Raw genomic sequence first — 23146 nt, forward strand, 5'->3', positions numbered from 1 at the left:
ATCTTTGAAGGTGAGTCACATCAGCAGCATTGCTAAAGGAGGGGTACAGGAACTGTTTTAAGTGTGAATGACCACAAACTCAGGTTTCTACAAGGATACACACACTCTTTCACACAAACACTCACATTTATACAATTGCCAGGATCAGGATTGTAACTCCTACCTAATTAGTTTGCTACACTATACTATTATGCAGTTATCGCAAGTGCCACACAGCTTTTATGTTGGAGAGCTGTCCAAAGGTATCTTTGAAGGTGAGTCACATCAGCAGGGTATGGGAAGTGTTTTAAGTGTGAATGACCACAAAATCAGGCTCTTACATGGATACAAACTCTCTCTCACACAAACACTCACATTTATACAGTTGCCAGGATCAGGATTGGAACTCCTACCTAACTAGTTTGTTATATTATAGTATTACACAGTTAACACAAGTGCCACATAACATATATATGTCAGAGAGTTGTCCAAAGGTATCTTTGAAGGTGAGTGACATAATTTGTCTAAGTGTAGGAGCATGCCCAGTATGACCTTCTATACTGAGTGTGTGCATCCATTCCAAGGAGGGTTTTACTCCAGTTCAGGGTTTTGTGTGCTACAGCTACACCTAGCAAACTATTTCTGCAGGATATCTGTAGATAGGTTGCCAATATGGAGACACAATGGGCTTAACATACAGGGGATACTCTAACTATTGCTATCTTTGCTGTGTGTGTGACATGTGTGGTTGTAGCATAGATATTCTCACATATGTACTGTTTTACACTGTGTTGTGTCATGTCATCAACTACTGACAGTTATCATTCTTTGCTCACAGTTAACTAAGAACCAGGACAAAACTTGATAAAATAAATGGAACCAACAAGTAACAGTCCATCCAACTTCAGTTCAAAGGATTTATTAAGTGCTTTCATCAGCTCAGTCACCTGACTTCTTCAAAATGCTCACAGTTATTTACCAGGAAATATGAGATGAATGCTACTGAGACAAATATTCTGAGGCATATAGACTAGACATTCTGGCACACACCTGCCATTGTGGAGGAGTAGCTACAGACAATAGACTGCTGGTTCTGTGTAAGTAATGCAGCATCTTGTTAGTGTGCTGGCTGGGGTTACCATCCTTGTGCTTTTCTCAACTTCAAGGAATGGCCATGTCCTGCTGGGGCTGTACCTCTCATCTGTTCAGATACACCCATGTTATCCAGAGGCAGGACTCATATATCTAGTCAGTTTACATTCACATTGTGGTTTACAAGCAGTTTTGTGGCTATTCATTCACGGGTTTGCAGTCGGAAGGAGTATGGGTAGACATTAGAGTTTAGACTTCACACACTCCATGACATCCATGCTTCTACACCCCCCTCCTTTCTTATTCTCTCCTCCACCTAACATTATGTAAGCAATATCTCAGAGGTATCCCTATAGATGGGCCTTTATCCCAGTAGTATTTATGGCCTGATCCACAGCCCTTGCAGTAGGACATGGGAAGGCATGCTAGTGGCATTAGTCAACATCGCCTTGCATTTGTTTTCTGTTTACTGTTAGGTTGTTAGTTGGGACCCCCTGACATTCCATATTGGCACTATGGGTGAGGCATGGGCCTTTGCCAGAGGACTGTATGCCATTTGAGAGTGCTGCAGGCCATCTGTTACTACTTTTCTACATGGGATTATGGGGGGGGTGGGCTTGCACACCTGCAGACTTTAACATTCGAAATGACTGTACTGGTATTTCAGTTACTCTGTTGTCTTCCATTTCATATTGTATTGTGACCTATCATGCAGACAGGAGGCATATCAGTAGAGTACACATGTGAAATCTTAAAAGCATATATTTCAGTTTCAGACTTCTTACCCATCAGAACTGGAATGCAACTGGCAGACCTGTTGTAGTATGTCTGTGTAGCTCTGGTGGGGGGGGTCTGTTCACCATTGCCATCATTTGGGGGCCTTAGCCAAGCCTTTCTTCATAGTCATCTACAGCTATCCTGCTGGGTGAGGCTGGTGGTGGATATGTGACCCTCATTGACATCCATGTGTGTGACCTACTGACACCCACAGTTCTTTGGGCCATCACATGTACTAAAGTGGGGGATGTCACCTTGTGTAGTGCTGCCCAGTATGTTGACACCAGTATTTGTTATGAATTTCCTGCTGTCCCATATAGCTGTGTGCTGTATCCCATTTAGCCACCCAATCCCCTTGCATGCTTACATCCATATCATACATACTACTACTACATTCAGTAACTGATAGGAAGAGTGACTTACCTTGTTGCTGGGCCAGTATTGAGAACAGTGGTGGAGAGATGACTATGTTGGATGTACATAGTACACTCCCTGTACATGGTAAGTCTCAGGTAGTGTCATGTTTGGCATCCCTTTTACTGTATGTGTGAGTCAGAGAGAGGTATCAGTCCCTGGGTCCCTATAGTGTCAATGTGTGTGCTATGCATTGCCTCTTTGCCAAGAACTGGGCGTACTGTGCATGTCGCCTTCTGCCTAAAGGGGCAGGCTCAGGATGTTCCTCCTCCAAGTCCCTCTGTGCCTGTGCTGGCCTTGGCAATGGTGGAGGGGGGCTGTGTGGCCCTGCCCCGTGCTGTTCTTGCTGCAGCTGTTTCCGCAGGATCATATTGTGTAGCATGGCACATACTATGAACATTTGTGTACATGTAGCTGGAGAGTACTGCAAGGCTCCACCGGATATGTCAAGGGAGTGGAACCGTGACTTGAGCATCCTAAACACATGCTCTAGAATGATCCTGGTTTCTGGGTGTGCCTTATTATGGTATTCTTGTTTGTGTGTGTGTGCATTTCTGATGGGTGTCATCATCCATAGCTCCAGTGCATAGCCAGCATCCCCCACTAGATTGCCAGCATGCCCCACTAGATGGACATATGGGATGTCCCCTCTGTCAAACACCTGATACAGCTGTGAGCAATGCCAGATGTGGGAATCTTGTACTGTCACTGTAAACCTTTCTGAATCTCAGGGTTTATGTAATACTGATAACATTTTGGAATAAATACACATTATGATGATGTAATATAAGTGATTTCTTCACTTGCTTGTGCACATCAAAGCTATCAGAAGAACCTGTTTCCTAATATGGGAAGCAAAGCAATTTAGATAAACCATTCATTAACTCATTAACACCTATGGAGTGTGGAATGTCTCACCTCCAACAGCCTATACACATCTTGCATTCCTGAGGATTTTCTGAAAAATAAACTTAAAAGGCATAAGAAAAATAAATGTAAATATTTTGTAAACAATAAAAGCTACTGAAACTATACAAAAAGCAATGTTATTTGTAAGATGTATTCTTTCTAGTGATAATAGCACATTCATAGTCTTCCATAAATGCTGTAATGCAAAAAAAAAAAAATATCAAAATATATTTTTCCTAAACTTTCGCAAACAAATTTTCTTATCTTGGAAACTATACTACCTAGATGTATATTGCTAGAACTTTGTTGTTAACTAGACTCACTCTTCCACAAAACAGCAAGAAATTCCTCTGTACATGCATGCTTATTTGGATATTTGCAGAAATATGAAAACATATATTTAATGGTATAATTAGCAAAAAATTATACTGAATATCTCTCAAATATCAAAGACAGTTTTTCTTCAACAATATCTAAATTTTCACCTAATGTCATGCAACAGTCTGTAAGTTACCTGTTTTTGAAGTATTAAGTACACATGAAAATAACTACAAAATAATGACTAGCAATATTTCCTGTATAGCATGATATAAATCTGCATTTTCAGTGAATTTTCCGGTCTCTCATATTGGTGTTTCCCACCATATACCTCAATAAAATGTAAGTCTCTAATTTATGAAAATATGAACAAAAACTTTAAGAATAAGTGGCAAAAAAGATTAATTTCTCCACTGCAGGACATCCTACACTAAAAATCTTAGTGTCATTTTGTTAATAACTCCTTGCCCTTTCTAATGCTGTCTATTATTAGCTGGTATGCCACTTAGTTACTGAAGCCAGACCCAAAAAATGTTCTGGATGCCATGAGGAGGTATGGATGTGAACTTGAAGTATACAAAAAAGTGTTATAGGCTTGAGTGAGTTAATGGCTGCAGATGGTTAAAGTCTGGATAACTAGTGTTTGAGTATTCACATAAGACTCTGTCCACTTATGCAGAGATTTGTTTGAAGTGTTAAAACATCAATAATAATATTACCAAATAACCAGGGGTTAATTAAAATGAGGCACGCTTTTCATCAGTAACAATATTATCAAATAGCCAGGGGGTTAATTAAAATGTTTGAGGCAAGCATTTTCAATATTTATCTTTAAATTACCTACGATTAATCCTCTTGGCTACTCAGCAAATATAAATATTAGAGAGGATGTTCTGCAAGATTGCTGTTTAAGCTGCAGGTTTCATTTTCTGGAATTTGAATTTAAGGAGGGTGGGGGAGCAAAACTGCTATTACTGTGGATATCTGGCTTGTTATCGTATGTATTATGAAGTGTAATGTGCCACAGCAGTAGGTTGTTTAGCTTTCTTATTAGAGATGAATAGCATGTCTGCAAAACATATATATATATATCTGTTGTTTTACAAATAAACAAAATTAACTTCTTTACATTGTTGCTGAGTATCTTTATAAAATAAAGGTTATTTGATTTTTTTTGAGTATATTAGACTCCTCCACAGCTGACTATCAACTGCTCTCACTGGACCTTCTCATTCACCAGATCTACATAACCCTGCCTACTTCATTAGAATCTCTGCCTCCATGTTTGCAGCCAATGAGGAAATTAGAGCATCCTGAGGCAGTATCATGGTGCTGCCAGTGGTTTGTTTTTCACTTGGATCTTTGCAGTTGCATATGACTCAGCCACAGTTCTTTCTCTATGTAGAACTGTTACCATTAATCCTAAATTTCCACAAGAGATGAACTGCAGAATGTCTGTAAGCCTGCACCCCTCACTTTTCTCTTCCCAAAGAATGGCTAAGTTGACAGAAGTTGCTCAATTCCACCTAGGGTTGCCAACTTTTCATGTCAAAAATTCTGGACATATACATGAAAGCAAAATGCATGTAATTTTGGTACCCCTGTCCCCTTCCACACAGCCATTCCAGTGTCCCATTACTTGGCTATTTCTTCATTTCTGCCCAGTTACCATAAGCACTGTTCAAAACTCTCAATGTGCATACTGTTTTCTGCTTTACTTCTACAATGATTACAGAGATTTTGATTTAATTTAAAACTTTTATTTCAAATTTTATAGCACAAACACTGATAGGCACTTGCTAAACAAAGTAATACAGTCTCACAATGAAAATAGACTTGGCATTAAAGCTTTTCTACCTTTGAAACTCACATTCACTGAAAGAGCATTGAAATCCACATTCAAAGAAAATCCATCTGGCCAGTGGTGCATGAATTTACCTTTGGGCTGTTTTCAAATCATAGGGCCCTTGCACACATTTTAGGACCATGCATAGGTTCTTTGATTCAGCTTCCTGAGTATAGTAAAGTATAATATATAATAAATTATATCCCTTGCATAATACAGCAGCACTTGTTAGAGCATATTTTAAATTTATAGTTTTGAACATTTTTCCAGTAAGCAATGAAACAAAACATATGAACCAATAATGACAAAAATGCCCAGATGAGAACATTTCAACCATAAAATCCACTCAATCTTTTATCATTACAGTCAACCAATATCAGTCAATATGCACAATCTCTGCAGAAGTAACTGAATAATTCCACATTAAAGAGATCTGTAACTAATGAAAAGGTTGCCGCTAGCAAACAACTTTATATTTTAGTGTTTCATCTACAAATTCAGTGCCTGCTGGCCTGGAAGAATATATTTCCTATGTTACATTAAGAAAATGGTAAGCTGGTAATATTGCAATGGGAAATGGATGACAAACTGAAAACAGGTTCATTAAGTTCCTAAGTAGTATTGAAGTCTACAGAAGAAGCGCTTGATGGTTTAGATAAAAGATAATCCACCATCCTGGAGAAAATCTTGCTTAGCTACACTCTGAAATTCAAGATTGAGAAGCACAGTACTTGCATGATTTAGTTTATTTCAAACAAAACAAAGCAAACAAAAGAATTCAGTATAACAACCTAGCAGGATTCAGCACAATAAATATAATGCAATTCTTCTTTCAATCCATTTGCGTTAGTTTCCATAAAATGCCCCAAATACCAAGTGTGTTTGCCAACTGTTGTCACAAAGTAATTCACAAAAGCCTCTGCTAGAGAGGAATGTTTTTTCAGTGATGAGTATTTACTATACAACACCATTTCTGGTTCAGTAACAATGATGAAAGATAACTTATTTTGGTGTGCTCTGCTTCCCTCCTAATGCAGGAAAGTATATATTTCTAGATTTCTTAATAAGCATCCAGAAAGGGAGATATCTAATGTAAACAATGTGCCAAATGAGATCTTAGCACAATATTCCCTTCACTTTGAAAAACAAATAACAGAATGAAGGCAAATGTATGTATTAGCCATTTATACAGCTCTCTAAACTTTAAAAGTCTGTGTAATGATTAAGCTGTCTGCTAGGCAATTAGTTAGCTTTTAGCAGTTCACATAGGAATGAACAGAAGTTTCAGAAATTTGACCAGATAAAGAAATATGCTGAACTCTAGTTTAATGCAGTCTAGGCAATGACAGCATCACTGAAAACAAATGAATAGAGTAATACTATGTCTGTGCACTGCTCCATATTTGCAGAACAAAGCCACTGTGCCAAGTACTGAGCAATTCTGCACTTTTCATCTTAACCTGCTCCTAAAAAAAATAGCCATCTGTATAATGAATGTTAGCACAGGTATGAAGGGGTTAAAAGGTGAAGCTCTGCCATCAAAAGCTAAACCCAAGTTAAAAGTATATATAAATATATGTTTTATATATATATATATATATATATATATATATATATATATATATATATATATATATATATATATATATATATATTTATATAAAAATGAGAGAGAGAGAGAAAGACGCAGAGTCAAAGCACTTAAAGTAAACTAATAAGTCTGATATTAATGATGAATTGTGGTGTTTCTACCAACATATAAATTCTGTTAGACCACAGAAAGTCCAGAGCTGCAACAATGGCTTTTTAGTATAGTGAGTCCATATTTTTCATCCCATTGTCCGAGATCTGGAAGATCTGTCCTACTCAATATGAATATCAAGATCTAGAAAGTGACATGAAGGGGAACAACCTGGCTGGCCTCATAGAAAAGCACACATACAGTCATGTTAACCACAGTATATGATGTCTGCATGTGAATTAGTATGCTGAGTTAAAAAGTTGCACAGGTCAGTAAACTGGTCTAAGAATCCTTTTCAGCCATGCCTTACGCTAAATAAGCATAAAATAATGTTGACACCTGTATTACATAGAGGGCATTTACAACTGGTTAAAAATGCAGATAACTAAACCTTACATCTAAAGTATAGAGCTATATAAGCAGCAATATACAATAACTAAATTATGTACATTTATGGGAATATTATTTACAATGTCATATGATAGCATGGAAATCACAAGTGAGTTATATAGTCAACTTTGCCCCACGTACCACTTTAGTAATGGGTCCTAACCCTATAATGCTGCCCCTTTCATCAGTCTCAACCCTATACCTTACCTTACCTTCGTTAAATCCATCCCATAATACAGCCACTTCACAAGACACACTTGGATACACAAAAATACTGTATCTTATCCCTTAAGCTAACCCTAACGCCAACCTTAAAATACACAAACTCGTACACAGATATATAACACGTATCCTTTACTCATTCCAAATCCTAACCCTTCCTCACATACACATGTAGAAACATTCACCCTCCAACCTCACTTACCTATCTCGGCATTGCACAATGTCAACATTTCCACTGCATGGCTATCTGTACCACTGAGATTAAACCACACCCCGTGTTTGTTAAAGAAACGGCATTCAACAAAAACATGGGGGACCCATATATATGTATGCACATATATATATATATATATATATATATATATATATATATACACACACACATATATATATATATATATATATATATATATATATATATATATTACTCTAAGGTTTACAAAGCAGTCATAAAATCAGATACATGACTGTGCACATTGATCATATGGTCTTCTGACATGATCCCACTGAATACTGGTTTGGCAACCATCATCTTTATAGAAAGAGGGGTGTGCCTAAATTGTCTGTCAGTATTCGATGCAACTAGAGTAATTCATACAATAGCATCCTCATCCTTGTCACGCTTGTACTTTTGTATGGATTACTTTTATTTAGCACCAGTTGCTAATATTTGTCAGAAGTCTATGACTATGTCTGTCACCAGAAATGAATTCACCCACAAAAACAAACATTTAAATGACTTCTTTGATCACATTAAATGATTAAGTCCCCACCAATAATACTGAAATGCATAATCAAGTGCAACAAAAATATTCTACTTAATCACATAGTGAAAAGATGAGTAAAACAGCATCATAACTAAAAACAGTATCTTAATTTAGTAGCCTTCTGTTTCAAAATACATTCAGTATTCATGGAGTCATTCAGACCTAGTATCTTCATTGCTTGCAACTTTAGTCACCAACAGAGCTACTTAATATCCAGTAACAGTAATTTGAAATATTACTGTATAGCTAGGAATTCCACATTCTACTTCCTCTCTATATACAAACAGACTGTGGAATGAGTAAGCAAAACGGCAGCACTTCATAAGTACCTGAATCATATTTGCAACATGTCCATTTGTGGTCCACTGCACAGTTCCAATGACTTCAAGAATTGAAATTCCATGCACACGAAAGAGAAAGACGTAAGCAACTAGTTTCACAGATGAAGAGGACTGTTTTCGTTTCCTGCATCTGTGTGCAACTGGATGCAAAGGGTGTTCTTAAAGAAGAACACCCTTAAAATTTTTTTTTTTAAATTAAAAGAAAATTAATCGCCTGGCATTTTTTCTGGACAATATGCTGTCCTTTCCATTTTTAGGACAGTGTCCCTTAATTCTAGACAGTCCAGAAAAATTCTGGATAGTTGGCAACCTTTAATTTAATTTACCGAAATTATCTTCTGCTAAACCCCTCTTAATTCCTTGACTTCTTGTAAAATTCCCTAATAGAAATTCCCTTTATAGCCTGTACTGATTGTTATTTGTATATAAGTCTCACATTAACAATACAAAATGAAAAGAAGTTTGAAATCAGCAATGTAACATATGATTTTAACTCTAAGGGCATAGTAGTGTAGTCCAGGGTAACAAATTGTTTTTTTTTTTTTTTTGGGAGGGGGGCTAGTGCTCACCTCTGACTGGCTCTTCCCACTCCATTCGCCCTCACTGAACTCAGCTGTCTCTGCTCCTCTACCCTACCCCCAATTCTCACACACCCACTACACTTACATTTATTATCAACCAATAGACACTCTCCCTACCCAAACATTCAATCAACAGCCTTAAATAGCAACTACTTATTCACTCTCTATTAAACCCCACCCCTGACTAGTCATTCACCACATCAGCCCACATTATCCTTATTCACCGAGTCAGTTTCAACACCTAACATTCTAATAAATATATAATGTTACTTCAACACACTATTTTATGCACATTGCTCATTGCAGCATACCTTTGCACGTTATCATAATCAACATGTTGCCATCATACACTCTCCTACCAACCCACTCACAACCCTCCCAATACCCCTATAACCAACTTTATAATCTCACCACACCTTTACAACTCAAACACTGAACTCTTCTCATTCAAATATGTCCACTCTAATATAACTCCAATCTTATTGAGCAAATACACGAAATTAATTATCACACTTACCAACCTATTTCTACTCATTTCAGCTCAGATTAAACAATGTGGTGACTTACATTCCAGTCCAGGCTCTATTAACACACAGCAAACACCCCACACTTCTAACATCCAGTCTCGCCAAACATCGCATATCTCCCTCACAGCAGCATAGATCTCCTTTTATTGAACATGAACCTAAGAAATCTACTCAACGAAGTTGACAGCTTCACACAGCCCTTACCCATTATTCTCTAAATATAGCTACATTAACAGAAATCTGGCTTAAGCCTCACATACCAGATGCTGAAAAATGAATTCCTAGGTATAACATCCATAGGCTTGACAGCACACTCAAGTTGGCTGCTGGCATTGCCATACATTTAAAAGATAATTTCAAATTGGAATGTCTAGTAATTAACTGTCTAGACCCCCAAGAATTCTGAAATTTTAATCACTGGCCTCCAAACATCATTATCATAGTAATTTACATTCCTCCTGGCAACTGCCCAACCTCTGCTGAAGACCTCCTTTGCTGGTGTGCTTCTACATACAGTCAGTAAACCATAATAATGGGGGACTTTAACCTAGCTTGTTCTACCTACACTTCCGACAATCCAAACAACTTTATAAACATTCATGGTTTCTGTTAATTGATAGAATCCCCAACCATGGTTGACAAGCACTTTAAAAGACAATCAGTACTGGATTGGACTCTCACAAATAGACCTTCCCTCTGCTATCAATCCATCTGTCTCTCCGACAGCCAAAGTGATCTTCAACCCACCTACCTAATTAGACAATGTATCTGTCCTCCTAAAAAATCATAGTTTACAAATGTATATAGAAACAAAAAATGTTCTCACCTGAAGTCTTTAAAACCCTTCTGCAAAAGTGCGACTGCTCCCCTCTAAAACATCCCCACCTCAACTTGGCTGTTAAATGCTGTAATGATAATTCATCGATATTCTAAATAATCTAGCACCCATTAGAAAATATCGTACTAAATCCAAACATATACCGTGGCTCACTAATGAGACCAAAAAGCTACTTAAACTAAGGATAGAGCCTGGTACCACTATCATGAGAGCAAAAGCAAAACATCACTTCTCAACTATAATCAAATGTATAATCTAGCCAAAAAAACTAGCTAAACATTATAAAAAAACCTCTACTACAGCAATACAACAAAAGCACAAAAATAGCCCCCAGAAATGGCATGTCATTAACTGTATGGTAAAACCAGGTCGCATCACTACCCCAATATCAAGCACTACAAACTCCATTGATAGTATTGCCTCCCAATTTAACTCTCACTTTGTCAAATCTATTCTATCCCTTGGAATAAACTACAGCACTACACTCTATCCTTACCTACACAGACAATAGATAACCTCCATTCCTTTACAATTAAACCCATACAAACTAACACCATAAAGATACTTCTTTCCAGTCTAAAGCCCTTACCCCTTGCTGTTGACCAGCTTTCCAACAAATTTCTTAAAATAGCATCAGATGTCATCTCCTTCCCTATTTTCTATCCTAATCAACCAGCCTGTTACAGAACAATATATCTCAAAACTCGGGAAAATGTCACACATAATCCCTCGACACAAAGGTGGCACATACAGTACTCAATAACTTTAGGCCAATGGCCATCATCCCCCCATTGCAAGATTCTTTAAAAATGCATCCATTCACAACTACTTCACTACCTACTAAATAACAACCTACTGTCTGAAACCCAACATACAACATGACACTTACCACGGGAGCTACAGATTAATTAACTTTCCTTGAATCATTTGTAACATAATGGAAAATATAATTATGGAAATTGCAACCTACCAATATGCTAAGTCCTTGACCCAAACCCATTTAGCTTTTTCAACTTAACCTGGCTGATTTCTTTGAGAAAGTCAGAGACAAAAGAAAGTCTGTGCACCCTGGCCAAGACTTTCAATACTATTAATCACCCTAGCATTATAAAAAGCTTTTCCCACTGGAATATAAAACCCTGCATAACTCTCTAAACAGCAAGAAGACCTTCAGACATACCCGGCACTCTCAATGGAAATGGCACCCTCCTCTAAAAGATTTGTCATGACTAGTGTTCCACAAGGATACTAGCTGTGGACACTATTCCTGGGGCATCTGTTTCAGTGGTGTGAAAGGTAATGACACAACTTTACTGATGACTGCAAACTTGGAGTTGTAATCAATTCACCTGAAGATACCAATATCCTCCAAAATGGCCTGACCTTCACTATGACATGCTGCCACAACCATAAAGCTTAATACAAATAAATGCAGTATTGTACTCATGAAGCAGAATACCCCGTCACTTATCACAAAAACAATGCTCAAACTAGATACTGGCATTAGAAATCATTTTGGCTCCCTTCTAAATACTGGAAATTGGAACTTGAAATATCAAGTTCCAAAATGCTGGAAAAAAAGGCCAACAATATAGGAAAACAATGAATGTCAAACATTGCTGTCCTCCTTAAAGTTTATACCGCCCCCTCAAACTTGAATAGACCAACTCTGATATCATCATGCTTTGCAGAAAAGAAAATATTTTGAGCAATTACTTTCTTGGATTTAGTATACTGTAAGGAAGTCCAGATTTCTGGTCATTCAGTCTCCACATTCTGAGACCCTGCACTGTGAATCTCAAAGTTTAAATAGCCACCAATCTGTGCACATACATAGACATTGAACTCTCTTTTCACCATCATGTAATTAATAGTTATGAAATCTTTCTACCTTGCTCATGCAATTTCTATGGGCATATACTCCAGATCAAAATAACTGATTTTCCTCTTTACTCATCCCTTGTCTGGCCAATACATAGGTTCATAGGTTTGTACTAAGCTAATGGCCCTGGAGCCTTTACAAGCCTAGCCCATAGAAGTGCCCTTGCATTGTGCCACCTAATGTTAGTTCCCAGTGCCTCTATCAAATAGAGCCACTGGAGTGATCCCCAGGGTGAACTTTCTCTTTCCCATCCACTCATCATTTCTCTTGAAAAGAGCCAGTGAGGTGCTCTGCTTGACATGTATGGAAAATCTATTCCAGAGCATGGGCAGTCTCTGGGTTATGAACCTGTCCCTCCAGCATGTTCTGTTGATTGTGGTAATGAGGAAGAGGTGTCTGGACTGTGTGGTGCAGATTGATTGGGATTTCATTAGATGTAACATTTCTAACAGAGCTGGGTCAGACATGGCTTTGTAAGTCAAGCAGAGATCACCTCTTAGAGGATGTGTAGATATGAGACAGACAATAGCTTTTTTTTTTTTTTTCAGTGTTCAGTGGGCTCCCATCGATGTGGTAATTAGTGGGAACTGAGTTTTTCCCAAAGGACATGAGGATGCATTTTTTGGCATTAAACTTAAGGCCATGGTTTCAACACCAGTCATTGGTCTTAGTGAGGCCTTTCTGTAGGATGTTTACATCACTTGGGGAGTTAATAATGGCTCCCATCTTGCAGTCATTTGTGAACTTGGTCAGCCAGAGTCTGTCCGTGTTGGCCTAGACTTCTGAAAAGTAGAATCCAAACAGGAGATGATCCAGGACTGGTCACTGTGGGACTCTACTTATGTCTGGTCAGCAGTCTGACTTGGAGTCAGCTATTTTCACAGTATGGGTTCTATCTGTGAGGCAATTTGCAACCCACCTAGTGATATAGGGGTTGATGCCTAATTTGGTGAGTTTATCAATAATTCCTGAGTAGGGAATGGTATCAAAGACCTTGGCCAGATTAAGGTAGGCTGTATTAACTGCCTTGCTGTCATCCACAGCTCTGGGGACTGACTCAAAGAAGTCAACCAGGTTGAGCAGGCATGATCTACCTTCACAAAATCAAATTGCATTGGATCCAGAGTTTGGAGATTCCCTATATCCTTGTTAATTAGGTCCATGATGATGTGCTCCATAGCCTTATATAGCAGACTCATCTGTCTAATGGGGCGATAATTCCCAGGGTCTGTAGTTGCTCCCCCTTATAGAGAGGGATGACTGTAGCAGTGCACTATTCAGTAAGGACAAAGCCTGAGATGAGGCTGTGATTAAACAGGGCAAACATATGTGGTGCCAGTTCAGTTGGTAGTTCATGTAGAACACATCCAGGGATATTGTTTGGTCACATGGAAGCTGTATTCTTGGTCTTGGACAGTGCTGTTTTAACCTGTGCTGCAGTTACATTGGGTGCCTGGCATCCTCAGGTATTGTGTTGGCACTGAATATGTCAGCCAGTATGTTGGCAATATCTGTTGGCTCAGTATAGGAGGTACCATTGTACAGTAACTCAGAGCAAACCTGGGTATTGCTGTGGAGATTCTTGATATAAGTATAGAAGGCGTTGTGGTTGTTTTTAGTGTCTGTTGCAATTCTGCCTTCATAGCTGGCTTTAGAGGTTTTGATGAGGGATCATAACTTTTTGTTGAGGCTAATAAGGAAGTTTTTCCAGTCTTGGGACTTCACCTTTTTCTGCAACAGTTTCTTCCTTCTGTTGCAAAGTTTATTAATGGCAGTGGGCCACCAGATTGGCTACTTTTTTTTTTGGAGGAGAGCATCTTTTTTGTTCTGTTGGGTATGGCTAGTTCCATGCATTTGTGTACGTGTTTGTTCACTGCATCAATGTATGATTCAGCAGTCATGCATCTATTTTCCATTGACATGGGTGCCGTGAAGTTAGCCACCTCTGTTTTTAGGAGCTAAAGTCAGCTTTGGAGAAGTTTTTCATGGTGGTAACCTTTGCGAGGGGTGTGGGTGAAATGTGGATTTCCATGGTGATTAGTTTATGGTCAGATCTAACCAGGGAGGAATTGACTATTGGTGTAGAGCAATGGTTGCCCATGTTAGTAATAACCAGGTCAAGGATGTTGCTTCTTCAAGTGGGGGTAAGAATGATTACTTTTACATGTAGCTCTCCTGGCATATCATTCAGCTAGAGAAAAAAAAATTCTGTTTTCTTAAAAAGAAAATCTTTGGTATAAACTCATTAAGGTACACTGAAATGCCTATCTCTCTACTCTATCCCTGCTGACTTATACCTGTTGACCTGTGTCTAGCCTACAAGACAGCAGATGACCCTTTCCTACTTTTATTTATTAATTTAATTATTTATTGCCATTTGGTAATAAGGTTAGTCCAGCTGAGACAGGGGTCCATTTTCAGTGGAGACCCGAGGAGAACATCTCAAGAAAATTAACAATTATTACAAAAGTTCCAAAGATATAATCAACAGATAACATAAGCCTACTAGCAAGTAATAGCATGACATAACATAAGTCTATTAACAGGTAACAAATCTATAAATATTAAACATTAAAAAAGAGTATGAAATTCAGTGGAATACCATGCAAGAGGTAATTTCAATGTACAAAGATTAAATAGTAAAACAAGAACCTATTATTTTTTTGTGCATTTAAAAATAGGAAAAAGAGGGAAAAGTAACAGCAAGTAGTACCAAAAATATATGCTCTAGAGAACTGACTTTACAAAGAATCCTAAACAAAAACTTTTGGCATGATTTGTATATTTCCAAATGAATCCCCTACCTATGGATTAGATTTCAGCTCCATGTTAAACAAAATAGTTTCCTAACTCTGCAAAAATAACCTCAATGAGTAGATTCATAAATTTACCCTGCTATTCTCCACCAGTTATGGATAGTAAGCAGAAATAATGGGCATTGCAGTGGCTAGAATGTCTTTCGTCACCTGAACCAGTTGCCTAGTATCTACTTATCAACTTCAGAAGTAAGAAAGTGAAACAATTTTTGCTTTTAGTCCAAATACCCAAGATCAGAAAAGTAGAACCTATAAAACTGAATTACTACTGTATCAAAAAAACAGAAAGACTTAATTATACTAACTAAAATGCTATAGTCAAACAATAGAAACAAGAGTTTGAAGTCATTAGTTTTGTAAAAAAAACATTTAAAATAAATATGTAATTGGGGGGGGGCTAAGCCCCCCTTCATTCCCTATGTGCAGAGGCAGCTATACTACCCTGCTATAGATATACTTTCTGCAGGGTTGTATAGTAACTAAGAAAGTGCAAAGATTCAATCTGCAAAAGAAAAAAAAATCAATAAAACAATAGTTGTTACTAGATTTACAACACATAAAGAAAGGAAGCAAAGCTTACAAAATCTGGCATGGAGGTGGTTTGACTTTGCTCCCCCTGCAAATATAGCATTAAATTCTATTCCAGTTAAGCTAATTATTTAAGCATAGAAAGTACAATTGTGTAAGTAAACCTAACAAAACAATAGATGTTTGATCACTTCTGTTGCAGCCTGTAGGTTGTATCTTCCACAGGATATAACAGCTAGCCAGCCAGCCAACTTCCAAAGTGTTGTGGGCAACATCAACTCATAAAACCATTATTCAGCTCAAGATGAGCAAATGAAAGAGTGGTTTGGGCACCAAGCCATTCAGAGATCTCATGCCAAAGAGTCAGGGAGGCTAAAGCTTTGAAAAGGTCAATACTAGGAAAGTAAAAATATAGATCCTCCATCTGGCAATAAAAACCTAGAAAAATAAGGAGGGTTGAGAGAGGGAGTGGCTACTGCAGTAGTGATTATTTTTTAGGATGTACTGTTATGGAAAGTTTACTTATACAGCTGTACTATGTCGTCAGTATGTTCACTACTGCAGTAGCCTTAGCTATATGGGTAGATTACCACAGCTTAATCTGACTAGGACAAGGAAGGAAGGATGAGTGACCTGGATTTCCTGGAGAATGGTCTTAAAAAAAGCCTTTCATTGACCTATAGAAGGAATCTAGTTTATAGTGCTTTGCTAAGGTATGCACAGATGGGAAGTTTCTACTTTTGGAATTCATCCCTTTTAAAAATGCCACAGATGAAGCCAAGGCCTTTAGAGCCCTGACCCTGCCTGGAATTGCCTTGCTGTGTTGTGTAGAACAAACAAATAGCATGAGACAACCATTTGGAAATAGTCTGCTTTGACAGGCTGCCACTTTTTCTTACCTTCACAAAAAATGAACAATTGATCAGAGTTCCTAAAATATATTGTTCTGTCAAGATAGTACCTGAGTTGTCTGTGGACATCCAAGGTATTGAGTATTCTTACTTCCTTGTTTTTAGGTCCTGGTAAGAAGATGGGGAGATGGATAGCTTGACACAAAGTACATGTGGATACCACTTTAGACATAAATGAAGGATTAGCACTCAAGGAAACATTATTGTCATTTGACATAAGGCTGACAAAGCCTTATAACTCAGACATTCTTCTTGCAGAGATCATCAGAATCAGTAACACTGTTATCCATGTTAAAAACTTCATATTAGACTAATGTTCTTGTTCAAATGGAGCAAGATTTAGTTTTTTTCCAAGCATGGAGGAGCCAATTGTTTTCTAGGAGATTTGCTTTGAGGCAAGCCTTTCAAAAAATATTTCACATGAGATTTCATTGAAATAGGGGGTCTATGGGGTGACATGCTGAAACAGCCAAAAATGAACCATGGTGGACAGTAAGATTGGCCAGAGGATAGTAACTCACACAAACAATGTAGAACTATAGAAATACTAGCCATGAATGGGTGCTGGTTTCCATGTGACTTCCTATGACTGCCACATCTTTAGAACATGCTACCAATTCATGTGAAACAGAGCACCTCTTTGACACTGTTTAAAAGGAACCTGGACAAGTGGATGGGGCACCATAAATTCTTACTGGAGACAGTATCCACAACCCTCCGAAACATGAGCAGTCATCACTAAATGCAATATTGGGTATTAACTAGTACTTTTATAGTATTAAATTGGGTTGAAACTGCTAGGCTTAAAATGACCTCTGAGTTGATAGCCTAGTTATCTCCTATAATTCTATGATCCTAATTAGAAGCAACTTTTTCATTTACTAATAAATAATTTTCTAGTATCAGGTTTTCTTGCCTCTTTTAATACCTCTTTTAACACCTACTGCACATCCTCAGATAGCTGGTATTAAGATTCCATCATCAAGGCAGTTAGATGCAGTTGTTTGGCATGGCAGTATCAGGCACCCCTTGTCCTGTGTGAGTAGGTCTACTCTGTGAGGAAGCTTGTGGTAATTGCTACTGGCCATTTCCAGTACAAGGGAGAACCACTGTTGATTGGGTCAGAAGGGAGTCCTCGCAATGATCTTCAGACAGTCTTTCTGAATTTTTAGAATGATGCTGCAAGAATGATAATTACCTATGCAGCAAGACTATCCCTTGCCTCTTCCTTTGTACTTCCATCCTTGCTCTATGGTGCACCTTTCCTTACTAATGTACAGTACTCTCTTAAATCTAAACCAGACTCATGCTACAATAAAATCATAAAATTTGTAACCAGTGCCAAACTTGCCTCTCTCCATTGCATATCACCCTAACATCTAAACTGGCTAGAACTTCCCCAACATGTAACATACCTGCAACTAACCACAGCTCATAAGCCAATCTGTAAGCCTTCTAGCTGTTCTGCCCTCTCCTCACTGTTCACCATGCATCACCCAAATAAGCCTCTGTGATCAGTCAATCAGATGCTCCTTAATGTAGCAAAACCTAACCTTTCCGCTGGTCAAATGCATTACCATATGCTATGGCAAAACTACGGAATGCTCGCCCTCCTTTAGTTAGGTCAATGAGCAATCCTGAATGCTATAAGACTTCACTGAAACAACACCTGTTCTCCCATTGTACCAGCACTGACTATAAAAAAGCAATAATCCTAGCCTTCCTACTTTTCCTCGCTATCTCACGTATGGCTCAGACTCCTCATATATACATTCAGTGCTTTCAGCTTACTAAGTCCAACATGTGCCACCCAGCCACACATAACCTACTACATCAGGTACCTACCATATCTTCTATTCATTCTTGATGCCTATATAGCAATAGCTCTAAGGCTATACCTTCCTTTCAGGATCTTTAATCTGCTGCTCTCCATGTTTCCCCTCTCTACTGCAAAACTGCAATACTGTATTGTTCACACATTCGCTATTAACACGTCATCAGCTGTATTCTTGTTTGGCTTGCATACTTAATACTAGTTATACAGATGTTAGATTTTATCTATTTTATTGTATTGCCTATTCTGTAATATGTTCTATACCATCACTGCTTGATTTCTATATTTTGATTCTGTAGCTTTATCATGTTTGTTTTTGGAGCTTTTCTCTCTGGGCCTCTACTGAAACAGGCTCACCCTGGCTCAGTAGACCTACTGGTAAACAAATGCAAATAAATAAATGCCGGATATTACTGGAAAGGCTGGGAAAGCATACAGTAACATTCCTGTCCAAGGAAAAAAAAAAGCAAGAAAACTCAAATGAGGAATGAAGGGTAACATGTTGTGAATGGATAGCATTAAGAACTTGGGCATTACCAAAAACAGGTTTAGAAAGAAATATCCGTGAATCTTCTTTCTTTTGCAACAAAAACATTTGTGAATAAAACCCTTCCTGCTTCTATCACTACCTGAAACAGCCAATGTTGAATGACAGGACAGAAAAGAAGAGCTTGTTCTGGTTGATGAGAGAGAATGTCTTGAAAGGAGGATGAGACTATCACTGCCCTCTGTAACATTAAAAACTTTTAGCAAATGGGTTCTTAAAATAATCAATGTGCTGCCAAAGAGACAAATGGAGGTTCACACTTTCTGGAAGGATTAATGGCTTTCCAGGATGAGAAGTGTAGTTGGGGGGTTGAACATTTGCTGCATTTGTTTTCCTTTTTGGAAACAGTACTATGGGTTGCATTAAACCTCCTTGGTAAATTTGAAGAAGGAAAGATGAAAAATTGAGAAATCCCTTGAATCAGCTTACCCCTCTAATCACATTTTTAAGGAAGTTTGCAGCAGATGGCCCAAAAACTATTTCTCTGTCTAAGTGAAAATTCAGAATCTCAGCTTTGGCATCCTCTGGAAGGTTTTGAGTAATCAGCCCAGCAAACCTTCTCATGACAATTCCAGTGACAGCAGACCTGGAAGTACAGTCAGTAGAATCATAAGCTCATTTCAAAGAGCGAGAAATCACTTGAAACATGGAAGTAGTCAGGATGCACAAAGAAGATGCTTTCTCTGAAAAGGAAACAGATGCCATAATATTCTTTGTGTTCTTAAAAGAGGCAAACATAAACTTTAACATATGTGCTTGTTTGCTGAGAATTCTAAAATTAAGTGTTGTGGAAGACTGCTTTTTCCTAAATCTATGAAGAAGCTGTCTCATCCTTGTCAGAATATGATGAATGGAGAAGTCGGTAAAAATTGTCAAGTGGTTCACTCACCAAAAGCAAAAATCCACAGTGAAAAACAAAAGCGGTGAACCAGCCACTTCAGTTCAGTAAGGTATTCCTGTAACTTCAGCCGTTAATACTAGCAATAGTAAGTCACCAAATTGTTGAACGGAACAAACCATAAACCACATGCAGAGCTGCAACACCTGAGCTGGCATGAAACGATGACACTTCGTTGTAAAAAATATATTCTTTTAATAAAGAACAGAAACAGGAGCTCCTGTTTCTGTTCTTTATTAAAAGAATATATTTTTTACAACGAAGTGTCATCGTTTCATGCCAGCTCAGGTGTTGCAGCTCTGCATGTGGTTTATGGTTTGTTCCATTCAACAATTTGGTGACTTACTATTGCTAGTATTAACGGCTGAAGTTACAGGAATACCTTACTGAACTGTCCTAAGTGGCTGGTTCACCGCTTTTGTTTTTCCTTGTCAGAATATGAGGGATTGGTATTAAGCAGATGTTTACAGCAGATGAATTCACTAGATCTTGGATTAGTATACAGAAATGTATAAGACTGAGGCACTTTATGCAATCTATCTGCTTTCAAGAGTGAAGTAGGCTGGCTGTAAGGCAAGTTACAGGCTGTGACAAAATCATCCCTCAGTGTTGAAAGAACAGATAAAATTCAGTAAGGTAAGTAAATTCCAGTTGCAATAGGTCATACTATTTATTAAATGACTGTGAAATGTCATTATGTAGCCTATGAAACAATTGACTCATTCTGGAAATAGTTTCAAGAAAAATAAAATCCTTCAAAGAGGCTGTCAGAAGCCATACTATCTTCAGAATCTGAATCAAATACCTGAGGAGACAAAATCAAACTTGTGCCTTCACTATTATTTTGGGTCCCTATTAATTTGACGAAACTTTAGCTTGTTGAACTACAAAAGATCGACAGCTAAAGATTGAAAGAGTCAAACCGCAAACGGCCAACTAAGCAATTTTTTTCTCAGGGAAAGAATTCACTTGGCCCTTAATGGGAATTTGCCCTTTCACCGATGTGGAGCAATCTTGGAGTTAGTATATTTAGTTAGGGGGGAGTGGGGGGCACAGCCCCTCACATGGGGGTTGTGGGGGGGAAGCCCCCCACTTAATTCAGGTTGAAAGGTTTTTGTTTTGTGTAACGGCCAAGCGAATTCTTTCCATGGGAAATAATTTGCTTAGGTGATCATTCGTGGTTTGGATGTTTCGATCTTTAGATGTTGATCTTTTGTAGTTCGCCAAGCTAAAGTTATGTCAAATTAATAGGAACCCATTATTTTTTGGTTCAAAATTTTGAACCTCTGCAGAAAAGGAAGAATCCCTTTTAATCTTACCAGAAATGGCTGAATTTGGAAGGATCAAGAGCACAGCTAGTTTACACACTGAGAAGCACCCACTCCCTAGAACTTGGTTTTAGGCAGGCTTGTTAGTAATCTGCACTCTTGCAGCAACCAAGCTAGCCAGCTATGAATCTCCCCCATACCATTCTCTTGTAGATCATAAAACAAGGATCTGTAACCATGGGCATGCCTTTCCCTATCTCTGCAGTTAGCCAGGTGGATATGCTGCATTTTGAAACAAAGGAGCACAAACCGACCAGCACTGGAAACTGCAAGCTGCTATCAACCACACACCAAATGATTGTGACCTAGGTTTCATCTTTAATTCTCAGACTTCTTCAGAACAATGAAATGATAAAACCAACAACAGCTTTAAATACTAACAAGCTAATTAAGCACAGTGTCACATGCTTCTTCATTAATGCAACTTGAGCATACAATGTTACTACTCGAAACTTCTTATTTAATACAAAGAAAGAAAAATATATATAAAAACAGAAAAAGTAATCTCTATACATTCTTTCAAAACTGTAAAAATATGTATAAAAAATGCATGTATTGAAAAAATATATAAAAATGTAATATATATATATATATATATATATATATATATATATATATATATATATACATGCATAAAAAAGATATAATCCAAACATATATATACATATATATGTAAAAAACATATATAAAAAACATTCAAATACACAATAACTACATATATCACCCAAGGATGTGCTTTAACTTTAGAATTGGAGCACAGCTAATATGATCATTGATTCCAGGAAATACAGTGGCATCTAATCTTAACTGCCACTTCAACTCACTGATGTCAAGATGAACATCCAAAACACCCCCTTGGCCATCTTTAACCATACTCTGTATCACACAAAATTTAAATTCATGCCCACTATGCAATTCAATGTGTCTGACCAATGCATTGGTCTTTCTCATATACTTGATGTCTGAAATATACTCACTGATTCTGTCCCTAAAGGCCCTGCTGGTTTTATCAACATAGAAAGCTGGACATTGACAACATTTTGCTACATAAACCACATTTTTAGTATGGCAATCATAATGACTGTGCAATCTAATGTGTGTGCCAGCCACTGAAATCCTAGAATCTGCATGCATGACATAATGGCACATACTGCATCTCCCACACTTAAAATTGCCATTTGGTCTATCAATGGCATTCCGAGTAAGGTACTCTCCCCTTTCCAATAACTGTTTAAAGGACTTTCCCTTTCTAAAAATACATTTAGTGGAGTTGCTTAGTTTATCCCATACTAAATTATCAAGTCTGAGCAACCTCCAATTGTTCCACACAATATTTATGAGGAGTACTGAACACCTGTCTACGGGTGATAGTTTAGTGAGTGGGACTTGTGAATATAATGTTGGAGGTGATCTGATTGTATTGTGGACTACTGATAAGAGTGGGCTGAGTAACGTTAATGGAGCTAAAGCTTCTGATATCTATTTTATTACTACTTACTCCTATGATGCTGAATATATAATAAATATTGTGCGGAACAATTGGAGGTTGCTCAGACTTGATAAATTAGTATGGGATAAACTAAGCAACTCCCCTAAATGTGTTTTTAGAAAGGGAAAGTCCTTTAAACAGTTTTTGGAAAGGGGAGAGTACCTTACTCGG

Source organism: Protopterus annectens, chromosome 10.part0 (assembly GCF_019279795.1).
Source record: "Protopterus annectens isolate FY-2018-M chromosome 10.part0, PAN1.0, whole genome shotgun sequence".
NCBI lineage: Eukaryota > Metazoa > Chordata > Ceratodontiformes > Protopteridae > Protopterus > Protopterus annectens.